The sequence below is a fragment of the Schistocerca serialis genome, chromosome 1 (assembly GCF_023864345.2).
Source record: "Schistocerca serialis cubense isolate TAMUIC-IGC-003099 chromosome 1, iqSchSeri2.2, whole genome shotgun sequence".
NCBI classification, from domain to species: Eukaryota; Metazoa; Arthropoda; class Insecta; order Orthoptera; family Acrididae; genus Schistocerca; species Schistocerca serialis.
In genome coordinates, this window is record NC_064638.1 from 160595295 (window position 1) to 160602344 (window position 7050).

Below are 7050 nucleotides of genomic sequence, written 5' to 3' on the forward strand. Positions count from 1 at the left end.
TCATCCCTCGTTCGTGTAATTATCATTAGTAATACCTTACTATGAATTGGTCTAGGAGACTGGTATTCTGCAATTTTTTGTTGCTAAATTTCCTTGCTGGGAGGAGGACTGCCTAGGGTTCCATTTTTATTCGTTATTATTTTATGGGTTTCACATTAGCCACTTGTTTTACCCTTTCTCAGTAATCCCCACCATGGGTAACCGCTGCAATGTGTGGATGTGCTGACAATTGCATATACACGGGTATCGGTGACGAAGAGGTTAATTTTCCTAACTTCTTTTCATACAGTAGTGGCAGCTTTCCGTTGAATCATCAGTAAATTCATCACAGAATATCCCAAGTGCACGAAGAGGGCTGCGTTTCCGTTGCAAGGGGTCAAGCCGTTGTACGAGCAATTCAAGGAAGTACTGACGTCGTTCGCCGATGACGCAAGATATGGAACGCCACACCACATTACCGATACCATTGTCCAGCAGGTGGTTGGCCTCGTTATTGAACCCAGTGGTTACCGTGGTAGCCATTGCCATATAGGCCGGACTGGGCTCGGTATCTGAACGAGCATGCAGTGCTCTGCGTACGCTTGGGCCTTTTTCGATGTATTTCCGTTCCCCACACTCCTCTCGCTGTCAGGAAACGCACTACACCCGTTTGTCCTTCTTTTGAAGCCTCCATTTCTCTGTTTCCAGGGCGACTGACTACAGTGGACGGTCGACGCGTGAACGTGCTAGCTTTGTCGTTACGTGGGTGACCGACCATGTCCCTCTAGCGGCGAGCGTGGGGCTTCAGCGCTCTTACAGGGTCCACGACTTCTACAGCAGGCAATGGCATTACCATTCCTTCAACGGCTTTCATTTTATAGTCTCCGGCTCGTCTCTTTCTATATACATCTTGTAGATGGCGCACCAGACAAATATCTTAGCAAACATTCACACTGAATGTAAAAATGTCAAAAGAAATCCACAGTTCAGAATAAAGTCCATAAATCACTGTTCAGTACAATCTGAATTTCACCATGACTACGCCTTGCTACCGTCCATTATCGACAAATTGTTGGTTTATGTAGAGAAACTGAAAAAAATTTCGCTAGCGTAATGCTCATATCTAGCTACCTGAAATTAATGAAATACTATTCGAGTCGTAGGTAGAGAAGACTTAAGTGGGCAACTAGAAGTAAATGTGAGGAAGCTAAATTATCGGCAGTTAATATGACGATCGTAAAACAATTAAAAGAAAACGTAAGCATAATGTAGTTGGCCGAAAGAGGAGTAATAAATGAAGAACAGAAGATCTACATCTACATCGAGATTCTACTAATCACACTTAAGTGCCTGGCAGAGGGTTCACCGAAACCACACTAATTCTCTGTTATGTCTCTCTCGAACAGCGTCCGGAAAAAACGAACAAATTCATCTTTCCGTGAGAGCTCTGATTTCTGGTATTATATTAGGATGGTCGTTTCTCCCTATGTCGGTCTGCGTCAGCAAAATATTTTCGCATCCGTAGGAGAAAGCTGGTCACTGAAATTTCGTGAGAAGTTCGCTCCGCAACGAGGTACACTTTTGGCTTAATGATGTCCACTCCACATCATTTCCATGACACTCTCTCCTCTGTTTCTCGATAATACGAAGCGTGCTGCTCTTGTTTGAACTTTCTCACGTACCCCGTTAATTCTATACGGTAAGGATCCCACACCGAGTGGCAGTGCTCCAGAAGAGGACGGACAAGCGTCGTGTAGGAGTCTCTTTAATACATCTGTTACATCTTCTAAGTGTTCCGCCAATAAATTACAGTCTTTGGTTCGCCTTCCTCACATATGTTCTTTCCTAGTTGTTCGTACATATAAATTCGTAGGTATTTAGTTGAATTTACGGTCTTGAGATTTGACTGATTTATCGAAGTTTAACGGATTCTTTTTAGCACCCTTATGGATAACCTCAAATTTTTCATTATTTATCGTCAATTGCCAAGTTTATCACCATTCAGATATATTTTCTAAATCGTTTTGCAATTTGTTTTGATCTTCTAATGACTTTACTGGACGATTAACGATAGGACCATCTGCAAATAGTCTAAGATGGCTGCTCAGATTGTCTTCTTAATCGCTTACACAGATAACGAACAGCAGACTATAACACTACCATGGGGAACGCCAGAAATCACTTCTGTTTTACTCGATGTCTGTCCGTCAGTTACTACGAACTGTGACCTCTCTGACAGGACATCACGAATCCAGTGGAATAACTGAGATGTTATTCCATAAGCACGTAATTTGATTAGAAGCCGCTTGTGTTGTTATTATATTGTTGTATCAAGAAGCGACGGATGAATTAGTTAACATTATAATAATGCAGGTGTAAGTAAACTAAACAATGTGCATCAATTGAAGTTTCGTCTAGGAATTGTGGCTTAGAGAAAGATGATAAACACTGGAAACATTTATGGACTTCCCTTCAAATTTAAATCAATAATCTTCTGGCCATGCATTCTACTTTTTGTTATTTACGCCTGTGAAACGCAGAAGAAAGCTCCTTCACTAAATCAAAAGCTCTCCAAAGTGCTTGCGAAGGAAACATCCTCTTAATAATAGGCAACAAACTACCATGTTAATGAATTCTCAGGGAAGAAACAAAAAGAAAATTCTAGGATGTAGCAAGAAAATACAATGAAATGGTAGTAGAATAAGCGGTATACATAAAATTCGAATGTATAGTAATGAGATGGAGTTTAAGGAGAGAAATACATGTATACGACGACATGGAGTGCTGAACTACACTCCTGGAAATTGAAAAAAGAACACCGTGAATTCATTGTCCCAGGAAGGGGAAACTTTATTGACACATTCCTGGGGTCAGATACATCACATGATCACACTGACAGAACCACAGGCACATAGACACAGGCAACAGAGCATGCACAATGTCGGCACTAGTACAGTGTATATCCACCTTTCGTAGCAATGCAGGCTGCTATTCTCCCATGGAGACGATCGTAGAGATGCTGGATGTAGTCCTGTGGAACGGCTTGCCATGCCATTTCCACCTGGCGCCTCAGTTGGACCAGCGATCGTGCTGGACGTGCAGACCGCGTGAGACGACGATTCATCCAGTCCCAAACATGCTCAATGGGGGACAGGTCCGGAGATCTTGCTGGCCAGGGTAGTTGACTTACACCTTCTAGAGCACGTTGGGTGGCACGGGATACATGCGGACGTGCATTGTCCTGTTGGAACAGCAAGTTCCCTTGCCGGTCTAGGAATGGTAGAACGATGGGTTCGATGACGGTTTGGATGTACCGTGCACTATTCAGTGTCCCCTCGACGATCACCAGTGGTGTACGGCCAGTGTAGGAGATCGCTCCCCACACCATGATGCCGGGTGTTGGCCCTGTGTGCCTCGGTCGTATGCAGTCCTGATTGTGGCGCTCACCTGCACGGCGCCAAACACGCATACGACCATCATTGGCACCAAGGCAGAAGCGACTCTCATCGCTGAAGACGACACGTCTCCATTCGTCCCTCCATTCACGCCTGTCGCGACACCACTGGAGGCGGGCTGCACGATGTTGGGGCGTGAGCGGAAGACGGCCTAACGGTGTGCGGGACCGTAGCCCAGCTTCATGGAGACGGTTGCGAATGGTCCTCGCCGATACCCCAGGAGCAACAGTGTCCCTAATTTGCTGGGAGGTGGCGGTGCGGTCCCCTACGGCACTGCGTAGGATCCTACGGTCTTGGCGTGCATCCGTGCGTCGCTGCGGTCCGGTCCCAGGTCGACGGGCACGTGCACCTTCCGCCAACCACTGGCGACAACATCGATGTACTGTGGAGACCTCACGCCCCACGTGTTGAGCAATACGGCGGTACGTCCACGCGGCCTCCCGCATGCCCACTATACGCCCTCGCTCAAAGTCCGTCAACTGCACATACGGTTCACGTCCACGCTGTCGCGGCATGCTACCAGTGTTAAAGACTGCGATGGAACCCGGATGCCACGGCAAACTGGCTGACACTGACGGCGGCGGTGCACAAATGCTGCGCAGCTAGCGCCATTCGACGGCCAACACCGCGGTTCTTGGTGTGTCCGCTGTGCCGTGTGTGTGATCATTGCTTGTACAGCCCTCTCGCAGTGTCCGGAGCAAGTATGGTGGGTCTGACACACCGGTGTCAATGTGTTCTTTTTTCCATTTCCAGGAGTGTATGTTGAACGCGTACAATAGGATACTCCATGCAGAAGTGAGGAGTGACGAAAGATGTAATAATATTAGTAATGGTAATAGCAGAAGTAGTGCAAGTAGCACAAGACGGGAGGAGGAAACAGAATATACGGAAGTATGCGGAGACAGTCTTCAGTAAAACCTCTTGTTTACGCCAAATATCAGCGGTAGTATCTTAACTGGGCTTCCCCCAGCTTTTTGAAATACGAAAGATGCTCGTATTCCTATACGAACTTCAGAGGAAGGGTATTTCCGAGGGACATTCGGAAAGTAAGATCCGATCAGACGCGAAATGGAAACAATATTGAATTTTTTTTTTTTTTTTTTTTTTTTTTTTTTTTTTTTTTTTTTTGCAGTTAGCTATACCTTCCAGCTACTTCTCTACGTAGTGACCTCTCCGACTCAGACATTTGTCATAGTGTTTTACCAATTTTCAAATACCCTCGTCATAGAAGGCAGCCACCTGTGGTTTCCGACACTTTTCTATGCAGATGTGCAGTTCGTTGTCTGTGCCAAAATATCTTCGTAGAAGGCTGTATGGCGGGTGACTAAACACTTCCCATCGATAACCCTGGACGGGCGTCCTCATTGTCCTTGCAGCGTGCGGCCGATATTGTCAAGAAGAAAGAAATGCATGACAGGTACGTCATGTGGGGTTGCATGAAACCACCCGAAACCTCTCAGCGTGCACTCATACTCAGCAGGAGATACTATTGTTCTAGCCATCACTGTGGGCTCAGAACTGAAAGGATGTGACTCGAACGAGAATGATAGAGACACTGCCCACCACATAAATGGAAAGCTTCATCAGATTTTCACTGTCGTTTTTCATTTCACGACCCTATGAGAGCGGTCTTTCCGAACAGTCCTCGTATTCTCATGGAATCGGACCAACATCGAGCACGGCAGTATGGATGCCGCTATCCATATTTTGTAGTTTAAAACATTTTCGTCACTTTTCGCTGGGGCAAGGTTGACATCAGTTGCTGTTTCGTCCACTCACCCTACTTCCACACGTGTCTTCAACAACGATTCTCTACTAACAATGACTCTGTGCTCCGACTCCGATAATCGATCTTTGTACCTACATCCGACCTGTGTGAGTCCACAATGATGGATCATGGATCCCGTGCCTTCAATGTGTGTTGCGAAGTGAGGAGAATAATTTGTCAGAGCTGTTTCACGGTTACTAAACACGTTTCATGTTCGTTGAAGCACAATGTCAATGACTCAGTCTCATTAAGCAACTTTCCTTAGAGAGATGGAGGGCTTATCGCTGGGGCAATATTCGCTTAGTTACACTTCTATTTATGTGAAACAGGTCGTCTACGCCACTGATATGGAAAGAAAGTGAGGCTTTCGTACGGTGCACTCACCATAGAATCACCATTCGCCTTGAGAGGAGTGGCTGCTCTTCTAAGAACACAGTGGCTCTTAAATCGTCCTTGCAGAATGAGTTATCAATATTTCCAGTCCATCAGCGCAATAGTCCGTTGTGTATCGATCCTGCAGATGCAAAAAACGTTTAGTGAGCAAAGCGCTTACGTTAATTATGAAATAATTATCATAAATTCACGGCTTTCTGTTTTGAAGAACTGATAGTAAGAACATGACTCGAAGTCGATCAATTGCTTCATACATTAAGCTCTTTGATTTAAGTGAAATTTACACATAATGAAAGTAGATTCAGATGTAGTATAACTTACACTATTCAATGAAGTCATGATTATGGTTGTTAAAAACACTTATTGCGACTGCAGGTTTGGCATATTGACATTTTCAAGCATTATGGGTTGCTAAAGCTCACTCTAAAATGTTAAGTCTAGACATGCTGGGACATCGCTTCCTACAGCCTAAATGTAAATACGTAGTGTGATGTAATTATGCGTCCTTTCACTCGTCATTGCAGCACGAGGTGTGTGACCGGTACAAAAACATTATTCTATATTAATAAAAATAAAACTACGTCTGCATTATTCGCCGAAACAAATGGTTCGTTTATCCAACATAATGGCCAACGCGGTGACTATTCTAAGTCTTGGAAAGGGCCAGCAGATATAAGAAAATTTCAGATAGATTACGTCTTGGTCATACACAGATTCCGAAATCAGATATTGAAATGTAAGGCATACCCAGGTGCAGGAGTGCCCGTATTATAAAGGGCATAAGACATGTATGTAGTTTTTCACCCCTACTGTTCAATCCATACATCGAAGAAGCAATGATGTAAAGCAAGATTCAGGGGTGGGGTTAAAATTCATTTTGAAATTATACGAATGTAAAGATTGACTGATGGCATTGCTGTCGACAGTGAAACAGAGGAAGAACTACAGGAATAGGTGAATGACAGAAGCTGCGACATGGGCGTGAATGGAACAGTGACCCGAAAATGCAGAATAAATTTCTTTTATTTCACGTCTATGGTCACAAACTTGTAGGTCCTCAGACTACCTGTTTCGGTCAGTAATACCATCTTCAGAACTGCAGCGAAATATGGGAAAGGAACACCAATATAACTAGCAGCTTGTCTACAGCTTAAAAAGATAAAATAGACCATGATGAAAAAGTTTTACTGACATACATGTGAATTTATGTGCTTTAAATATGACGAGGCATACCTGTTGTGTAAAACCGTAGCGGCATCCTAAAATGGTAAAAGAAAATCACAGCAGGCATCGAAACACATGTATAAATAACAGAATACACAAGAGTCATCTTGCCAGCAGAACAGCTGTTCGAAACAAACTGCCGTACAATAGCTACGAGTCCGCAGCTCGTGGTTGTGCGGTAGCGTTCTCGCTTCCCGCGCCCGGGTTCCAGGGTTCGATTCCCGGCGGGGT